The sequence below is a fragment of the Suricata suricatta genome, chromosome 5 (genome assembly GCF_006229205.1).
Source record: "Suricata suricatta isolate VVHF042 chromosome 5, meerkat_22Aug2017_6uvM2_HiC, whole genome shotgun sequence".
NCBI lineage: Eukaryota > Metazoa > Chordata > Mammalia > Carnivora > Herpestidae > Suricata > Suricata suricatta.
In genome coordinates this window covers 127778568-127788483 of record NC_043704.1, presented here as the reverse complement: position 1 = coordinate 127788483, position 9916 = coordinate 127778568, and the positions used below count along the sequence as shown (strand labels likewise).

Genomic DNA, 9916 nt, shown 5'->3' with positions numbered 1-9916 from the left:
TCAGTTTGGACAAATCACCTTTTTTATTATTATTTTTATTTTTATTTTTTTCAGTTCAAACTCATTTCCCTTTTATTAAAGTCCATGTTATTACATGGTTTGGTACTCAATAAAGGAAAATTTGTTCAAATAAGGTAATATGTTATCAGTGATTTCCAGGTCATTGTTTACAATCAAATAGCATTATGAATAAATCCTTGAGAAGCTCATCCATGGGGTTTACACTTTATCAAGGCCCAGTTCCTCTGGAGTGGAGATTCCCAGTTCATTTAAAGTTGGTCTAAGTTCCTGGATGTGGTAGGGGTAGATTTCCTTATGAGGTCTTGCTTTGTCCTTAACAACCTCTAGGATGCGAACTGCACTAGCAAAATCATTTAACTCTCTGCATGCCCGCAAAGCAGCATCAATGATTTTAGGTTCTGGAACCAGATCATAGCCGACAAGTGTGTTCATCCCTTTACGCAATTCCCAGGCATCAATATCTGGCTTGTTGAAGTATGTCACCCAGCGAGCATCAAACTCCTCATCTGTCATCTGTTTCATGTTTTCATGTGACCCATGGGAGTAGCAGCGAACTGACTGGACAGCGGCTGCGGAACTGGGGACGGAGCTGGGTACAGGAGGCCTTGGGGGCTGGCACGAGTGGGGGGGGGGCTGCGGCGATGGCTGCGCGCAGTCTAAGGCTGAAGGGAAGCTGGGTGTGAACTCAAGGGCCGCTCAGGAGCTCGTGGGGGGCCAGCCAAATCACCTTTTTTAAAGTTTATTTATTTTAAGAGGGAAGGAGAGAGAATGAATGAATGAATGAATCCCAAGCAGGCTCCGTGCTATCAGCACGTGGGGCTTGATCTCATGAACATGACATCATGACCTGAGCTGAAATCAAGAGTCACTTAACCAACTGAACCACCCAGGCGCCCCTGGGCAAGCCACCTTTTAAGTGCTCTATACAGGCACATGCTCAGTGCTCCCATAACTGGACAGTACAGGTGTAGTAGAGAAAGCAGTTTATTTAGAAAATATATAGATGGACAGAGGAAAGCAGCCCTGCCTTGAAGGGTTAGCAATGGTATGCTCGTAGTTATTCAATAACTGATTGGGGAAGGGTGGATAATACTTGCTAATTTCCATGATGCCTTCATTGAAATGTTGGGCCAGATAAGAATGGCACTTTCTCTGTTACCATGCAATTGTTCTTCCAGTGCAGGTGAAATGAACTTTCCTCTCCTAGAAGGTGGCCACAAAAGAAGATCAGAGCTGTCAGATAGAATGTGGCCTAACGATTAGGTAAGGTGACCTGGATTCTAATCCCAGAAGCTTAACTACCTTAATAAAGTCATAACACTTTTGTTTCTTCTGTGAAAGGGGGATTTCAGTGATTGCTATGAATCCACGAAAGGATAAAATGTGTGAAGGAATCTTGCAAGGACTCCTACAAATGTAAAGTTTTATTACTGACTTTTGTAAGCCTCGACCAATGCGTTTTTATTAGCAATTCTAGCTTCCTCACTAAGTCAGGAGAGACTGTTACTAAGGAAAGGAAGACAGGCAGCCATGTAAAGTCCCTAAGGAAGATCCAGATTGCCACGTTCCTACGGGAAAGATGAGGAGCAACAGCCACCACCGAGGCATCCTAGTCTCCAAAGCATGCTCCAGCTGCCCAGGAAAGATAGCTTCCTAGAGTGTTCAGGAAGATACCAGAGCAATTTCTACATGTCTCTATGGCTTTAATTATTATTAATGAGAAGTGGGGGAGGGGTGATTTACTCATTGTCCTATAATTATCACAAAGTAATGCAGTTTCCCAAATAAATATTGTCAACTAATTGCCATCAAGCCTACTCCCCAGAAGCCCCAGCTGTGATTAATAGGCATTTCCATCAAGGCTTCTCACACAGCAGAACCGGAACAGATGGTTCCGAGTGAGCAGCAGACCCAGGTGAAATGGGGACAAATATTAAGAAGTACCACTATTTATCAAGGGTTTCCTTGGCCCGGCTTCTGCCACAAAGGCTGCTCTATCCTGAGCTGCCTATTTAAGTGCTAGGGATTATGCTGATGCTTAAGTCCTGAGCAGGTCGAAGCCCTCCAGCCAGCGTCTCCTCGCTGGTTACACAGAGCAGCTTCATCGGAGCCCACACTCCAGAGTTCGCTTTTAGACAATTCTGCTTTTCCTTGTCACAATGGATGAATTCTGTGATTCAGGATTAGTGTTGCTGATCTCCTGACATGGATATGTCAACCACCAACCAACACGGACAGACAACCCCCAATATGTCTGGTAAAATGTCAGAGAAGAAAGTCACATGGTGCCAGGATCTCAAGAGGAGAGGCAGAACGGTTAGGATTGCCAGACAAAATAATAGGACATGCATGCAACCTGCGGGGAATACTTACATAAATGAATTATTTAGTGTGTGTGTGTGTGTGTTTTCTAATTATTTGTTGTTTATCTGAAATAAAGATTTAACTCAGTGTCCTGTATTTTATTTTGCTACATCAGGAAATCCTAAGACAGTGCCTCCCAGAGAAAAGGCATGACATTAGCTAATGTGACCCACCTCAACTAGAAATAGTCCCCTCCCATCTGTTACACTAGGAAGAGAGATTTCTTATTACCAGTATTCATTTTAGGCCAGAATATTGCACTTTGAGGCAGGCCTGAGGTATGTCCATTTCTGTCTTTCCTTTCACTTTGTAAAAATAATAAAATTCTCCCTTGTTACTTTAGGCCAGAAGGGCTGTTGCCTTCTTTGAAGTTATCTGAAGACCCCTAGGGCCATTAACACTGAAGACTGGTCTTCATACTAGAATGCTCATTATGGGCCACATTCTCTCTTAAACACTTGGCACACATCAATTAGTGCTCCTAGCTCATAAGAAAGTTATCTTTTATCCCAATTTTACAGATGAACAAATCAAATTTCATAGAACCTAAGCACCTTGCCCAGGTCACACTGCTAATTAAATGACAGAGATAGGATTCAAACCCAGATGTAACTCCAGGACTCATATTGGGATATATCTGATATAAAACAACAAGGGAGCACCTTGTGAGCCTTTCTATGAGGGAGTTGTAAGGATTTTATGGAAATAGGAACTATATTACCTTCTTTGTAAGGTACTTCCTTTTTCAAAGAGAACAGATATGCTTGATTTTAAAAGTCAATCACCAATTGGACTTCATTAGCAGTAACAGGAGGCTGAGAATGGTCCCAAGTTGTGTTGGCCTTGGGATTTTGGCTGCTGGGACAAGTCTGATGCTACTAGGACCCAGGGAAGTGAGGCCAGGATGAGAGGGGGTAAGGTTCAAGGACAGAAGCCCAAGCTTTGAGGCATAGAGGTACCTGTGAGAAGTCTGAATCACAGGGAAGTCGGGCTGCAATAGTCAAGTGAGTAAAAATAGCTGGTTTTGGTTATGATTTCCTTGGGCCTTTAAGGGGACATCAGTAGCAGCAAGTTCTGTAGTGACAGGACACACTGGGTCAGCATCAGTGGCTTTTAGAGAAGGACTGTCATCACTGAGACAGCAATGGTACGATCAGGAGTGACAGGGGGAGGAACCAAGATGGCAGAACAGCATGGAAGGTGTTTTTGCTTCTCTCACCCCTGAAATGCAGTCAGATCAACAGCAAGGAGAGGGCAGGAGAGGAAGAGTACAGGAAAGCATACCCCCCGCCCCCCAGCCCCTGGGAATCAGTTGGAGAAAATAGAAAGAGTATGCAAGGGACTGAACAAAAAAGGGAGAAAGGAGAAAGGAGAGGGTTTAAATTCCATTAAGACTCTATAAACAGAAGGAGGTGCACAGAGTCTGAGACTCCATAGCTCAATACATGGTGGTGCTCTGGCTGGAAAGGTGAATCCCCAGGAGCAGCGAGAGAAGTCCCAGGGGACCCCGGGCCACATGGGAAGAGGTGGTCCCCTGCTGGGAGGACGTTTGGTAGAGGCTGTGGCCTCCCCACAGGCAAAGTTTCCAGCAGACCCTAGAGAACAACCATATTCACCGGTGCTAGACAAGAACACTAAGGGGAAAGCTTGGTGCCAGATGTGTGTTGTGATTTGCCATAACCCCTGAAACACTGCTGTTACATGATCACATAAACTTTCTCTGCAGTGGCTGGCACCTGTGTCTGGGCATTGGCAGCAGCATGGTCCCACAAATGTTCCTGGGGGCAGAAATCGCCCGGGAATCACCAGGCTTGGTGAGACCCTCCCCTAGAGGGTCAGAACAGGTCAAAGCCACAGTCCCACAGAAGTGAGGGGCTGGGAAACACAGTCTCATCTGGAATAAAATTCAGGAAGGAAGTGCCGCCTGGCAGCCTGACAGCTAGGTCACACTTACAAAAGCGGGGAGTGGATGGAAGCCAGAGACAAAGGAGGGGTGCTCCATTGCTGGTCAGGGAGAACAGAGTTCCAATACCAGAGACTGGGTAGCTTGGTGATGCTATTTTCACCCCTCCCGCGCATGTGCACACACCAACTACAAGCACCACAGCAATCCACCCCAGTAGGCTAAGCAGCACCATCTAGTGGAGAACAGAACCATTACACTAAGCCCCACCCAACTGGGCCAACAGTGTTCTCAACAAACATGTCTCTCCCCCTGCTTAGTTAACATACTATAAAGTGCTTCACGTTCCTACAGGAAAGATGAGGAGCAACAGCCACCACGGAGGCAGCCTAGTCTCTAAAGCTGCCCAGGAAAGATGGGTCCCTACAGAAAACTAGATGTAATTTCAATTGTACCTCATTCTGTTCTCTGGTCCTTTTATTCAATTTTTTTCTTTTTCTTTTCTCATTTTTGAATACAGAAAAAGAAAAAATTTGTTTTTATTTCGATTTTATTAAAAAGATTTTTCTTGGGGTGCCTAAGTAACTCAGTCAATTGAGCATCTGGCTTCGGCTCAGATCATGATCTCCCATTTGTGGGTCAGAGCCCCATGTCAGGTTCTGTGCTGACAGCTAGCTCAGACACTGGAGCCTGTCTTCAGATTCTGTGCCTCCCTCTCTCTTTGATCCTCCCCTGCTCACACTGTCTATCTCTCTTAAAAATAAATAAATAATTTTTTAAATTTTTAAATATTTTTAAATTTTTCTATTATATTTTTTACTTTTTTGTAAATTTTTGAAATTCTATTTTACTTTCATCATTTCATTTTATTCTATTTTATTGTATTCATCTTTTCAAATTTTCTAATGTTTTCCTTTTGTTTCCTTTCTTCTTTTTTTTCTTTTCTTTTTTTTTTTTTTCTTGTTTTTCTTTTCATATCTTTCCCTTTTTTTCTCTAATCTATCAAGCTTCTTTCAACAAGCAGACCAAAACACACTTAGGATCTAGCATCCCTTATTTGATTTATTTGTGTTATTTTTAATTTTTTATTTTTAAGGGTTTTTTTTAAATTTATTAATTTGTTTTCTTCCTTCAAAATTACAAAGTGAGTAAATGAATGAATTTACCCCAAAAGAATGAACAGGAAGAAATGACAGCCAGGGACTTAATCAACACAAGTACAAGCAAGATGTCTGAACCAGATTTAGAATCACGATAATAAGAATACTAGCTGGGGTTGAAAATAGACTAGAATCCTTTTCTGTGGAGATTTAAAAAAAAGTAAAAACTGGTCAGGAGGAAATAAGAAATGCTATAATTGAGCTGCGATCTCAAAGGTATGCCACAGTGGCAAGTATAGATGAGGCAGAGCAGTGAATCAGCAACATAGAGGACAAACTTACTGAGAATAATGAAGCAAAAAAAAAACCAGGGAGAGTAAGGCAAAATGGCATGAAATAAAAATTAGAGAACTCAGTGACTCATTTAAAAGGAATAATATCAGCATCATAGGGGTCTCAGGAAATGAAGAGAGAAAAAAGGAGCAGAAAATTTATGTGAGCAAATCATAGTGGAAAACTTTCCTAACCTGGGGAAACACACAGACATCAAAATTCAGGAAGCACAGAGAACTCCCACTAGATCCAACAAAAACCAACCATCAACAAGGAATATCATAGTCAAATTCACAAAATACTCAGGCAAGGAAAGAATCATGAAAGCAGCAAGGGGGAAAAAAGTCCTTAACCTACAAGGAAAGACATCAGGTTCTCAGCAGACCTATTCACAGAAACTTGGCAGGCCAGAAAGGAGTGGCAGGATATATTCAATGTGCTGAATCAGAAAAATATGCAGCCAAGAATTTGTTATCCGGCAAGGCTGTCATTCAAAATAGGAGATAAGAAGTTTCCCAGACAAACAAAAATTAAAGGAGTTCGTCACCCCTAAACCAGACCTGAAAGAAATTTTAAGGGGGACTCTCTAAGGGGAGAAAAGACAGAAAAAAAATAAAGACCAAAAAGATCAAAAGCAACAAAGACTAGAAAGGACCAGAGAATACCACCAGAAACTCCACCTCTACAGGCAACATAATGGCAATAAATTCATGTCTTTCAGTACTCACTCTAAATGTCAATGGACTAAATGCTCCAATCAAAAGACATAGGATGACAGAATGGATTAGAAAATTAGATCCATCTATATGTTGTTTACAGGAGATCCACTTTACATCCAAAGACATCTTCAGATTGAAAGTAAGGAGATGGAGAACAATCTATCATGTTAATGGTTGCCAAAAGAAAGCCATACTTATATTAGACAATCTAGCCTATAAAATAAAGACTGTAATAAAAGATGAAGAAGAGCATTGTATCATAATTAAGGGGTCTATCCACAAGAAGATCTAATAATTGTAAACATTTATGCTCCAAATGTGGAGCGCACAAATATATAAACTGATTAAAGATAAACATAAGGAAACTCATTGATAATGCCATAATAGTAGGGGACTTCAACATCCCACTTACATCAATGGACAGATCAACAAGGAAACAATGGCTCTGAATGACACACCGGACTGGATAGACTTAACAGATATATTTAGAACATTTCATCCTAAAGCAGCAGAATACATGTTCTTCTCCAGTGCACATGGAACCTTCTCCAGAATAGATCACATATTGGGATACAAATCGGCCCTCAACAAGTACAAAAAGATCATACCATGTGTATTTTCAGACCACAACGCTATGAAAATCAAAATCAACCACAAGAAAAATTGTGGAAAAATAACAGATACTTGGAGACTAAAGAATATCCTACTAAAGAATGAATGGGCTAACCAAGAAGTTAAAGAGGAAGTTAAAAAGTACATGGAAGCCAATGAAAATGACAAAACCACAGCCCAAAACTCTGGGACACAACAAAGGTGGTCATAAGAGGGAAGTATATAGCAATCCAGGCCTTCCTAAGGAAGGAAGAAAGATCTCAGATACACAACCTAACCTTACACCTTAAAGAGATGGAAAATAGAATAGCAAATAAAACCCAAAACCAGCAGAAGACAGGAAATAATAAAGATTAGAGCAGAAATCAATACTTTCAAAACCAAAACCAGCAGAAGACAGGAAATAATAAAGATTAGAGCAGTGAAAATCAATACTTTCAAAACCAAAACAAACAGTAGAAAAGGTCAATGACACCAGGAGCTGGTTCTTTGAAAGAATTAACAAAATTGATAAACCTCTAGCCAGTTTTATCAAAAAGAAAAAGGAAAGGGAATGGCAGGACAGAGCTGGGAGGAAGTTACCAGAACAGCTCAGAGCATGGAGGGGAAAAGACAAAAGCAGACTAGGGGAAAGCACATGTGAGACCTGCTCTGGGAACTTCCAGAACTCTGTGGAGAAAACCAAGGTCCCACCAGGGAGGAGGGGGCAGAGACTAGAGAGAACAAACTGATGTGGGGTTATTTTTATAAAATATTCTTAGCCCCTAGCTAACTCTTTCTGGAGTAATTAGGGTACATTAAAAACAATGGGAACCTCAGTCTTTTTACATAGAAGCTTTCAAGTTCAAAAATAGTTTTCTCCCTCTGTTCTAACAAGATAATGAGAAAGAAAATGTAAGGAATAATTAGTGTGAATTGACTCACAATGTACATTCTAAATTCTATCAAATACAATAAATCTATGCTTAGACTTAAAACATAGGATTAGATTTAGGCATAAGAAAAACACATTTTTTTCTTACACCATTAAAAATTATGAATTCCTCAGCAGGTCTAATGTTAGGTTTGCTAAAGGGATTGTATTTTTTAACCTTGCTAAGCATTTCATAACCTTTGTAGGAATCAATCAGTCAAAAACTTTTTACATGTCTATATCTTTTTTTCTCATAATTTTTTGAAAACTGTGAATGCAGCTATCACCAGGAAATCTTCCCTTTGCATTTGTCTTGTGCCTTGAAGATTATGAAGAGCCCACAGAATGGTTTTCTGTCTTGATTTCATATAAATTCTGTGGGGAACACAGGATAGCATGGGTCAGAAGTAGTGGTAACTTATCATTTACTGAGTCTCCATTAAAGATCAGAAACCATAAAAGTGATGAACAACAAATGGTTAACATTTGCTAAGTGTTTTTTTACATCCCTGACACTATTATAAGCCCTTCTTATGAATCCGTTTATTCCAAGAAGCCTCAGATATAGACCATAAAGCCAGACATAGCCATTGAGCTGTCCCGCTTACTGGAGTCAAAAACCTCTTAAAGATGGCTCATTTTCCTGTGGAAAGACTGAACCTAGCCATGCGCTTGCACACCCCATCCCTTGACCTGGTGCTACCAGACAGATCCTGCTGGAAGCTGATTCAGAAGCAGTTGGTATACGATCTTAGGGAGTTCATGTGACTGTTGTTTGGTTAAGGACAGCCAGAGGCATGATGGAGGAGTCTAGGCCCCATGTCTCTGGGGTGGCCAAATCACTTCTTAGCCCAGGGAAGGAATGGAGAGAGACAACATCTCAGCGGTACCATGTCTGGTCCTGTGAGGCCCAAGCCAAGAGACTGGAACAGATCCAGGATCTTGGGTTCCATCTCATCAGGATTCTGCAAAGGGCTAGTTCTCACACGGGGATTCCAAGGCCAAACTGATGTGGTGAGTAGGAAGCCAGCAAAGCAGCATGAGTTGTAAACCAGGCACCAAAGTTGTGGAGCTGGAAACTGGAGAAGCAGATTGTATAAATCATGTTCCCTCCTCCTCTATTTTTTGGAAGAGTTTATTTTAAAAATGTATTAATTCCTATGTAATATTTGGTAGAATTCACCAGGAAAGCCATGTGGACCTGAGATTTCCTTTGTGGGTATTTTTAAAACTACTAATTCAATCTCTTTACTTATTATAGGCCTATTCATATATTCTAATTCTTGGTTACATTTTGGTAGTTTGTGTCTTTCTAGAAATGTATCCATTTTACCTGAGTTACCTAATTTATTGGCATACAGCTGTTCATAATATTCCTTTAACATCTTTTTTTTTTAATTTCTATAAGGTTGCTATTAGAGACTGAATGTTTGTGTCCCCTCCAAATTCATATGTTAAAATCCGATCCCCAGTGTGATACTGTTTAGAGGTAGGGGGTTTGGTATTTAGATGACGGGGTTGGGGTGCTCATGAGTGGGGTCGGCACACTTTTAAGAAGAGGCCTGAAAGCTAGCTAGCATGCACTCTTTCTGTCCTGTGAGGCTACAATTAGTCAGCCATCTGTAACTTGGAAGAGAGCGCTCACCAGAGCCTACCATGCTGGCACCCTGATTTCAGACTTCCCAGCCTCTGAATTTCTGTTGCTGATAAGCTACTCAATTTGTTATAGCAGCCTAGCTGACTAACAGACATGTCCCCTCTTCATTTCTGATACTAATAATTTGAGTCTTTTTTTTTCTTGGTCACCTCTAGAGAAAAGTTGGTCAATTTTGTTGATCTTTTGTTGATCTTTTTTAAAAAAACACAACTTTTGGTTTTGTTGTTTTCTCTATTGTTCTGCATTTTCCCACTTCATCAATTTCTGCCCTCATCCTTATTATTCCCTTTCTTC

General features: G+C 40.9%; 1 pseudogene; it reads right to left on the bottom strand.

The window, feature by feature from the left end:
* Positions 1 to 204: 204 nt before the first annotated feature.
* Positions 205 to 8918, bottom strand: LOC115291262 (annotated as a pseudogene).
* Between the last annotated feature and the right edge of the window lie 998 nt (positions 8919 to 9916).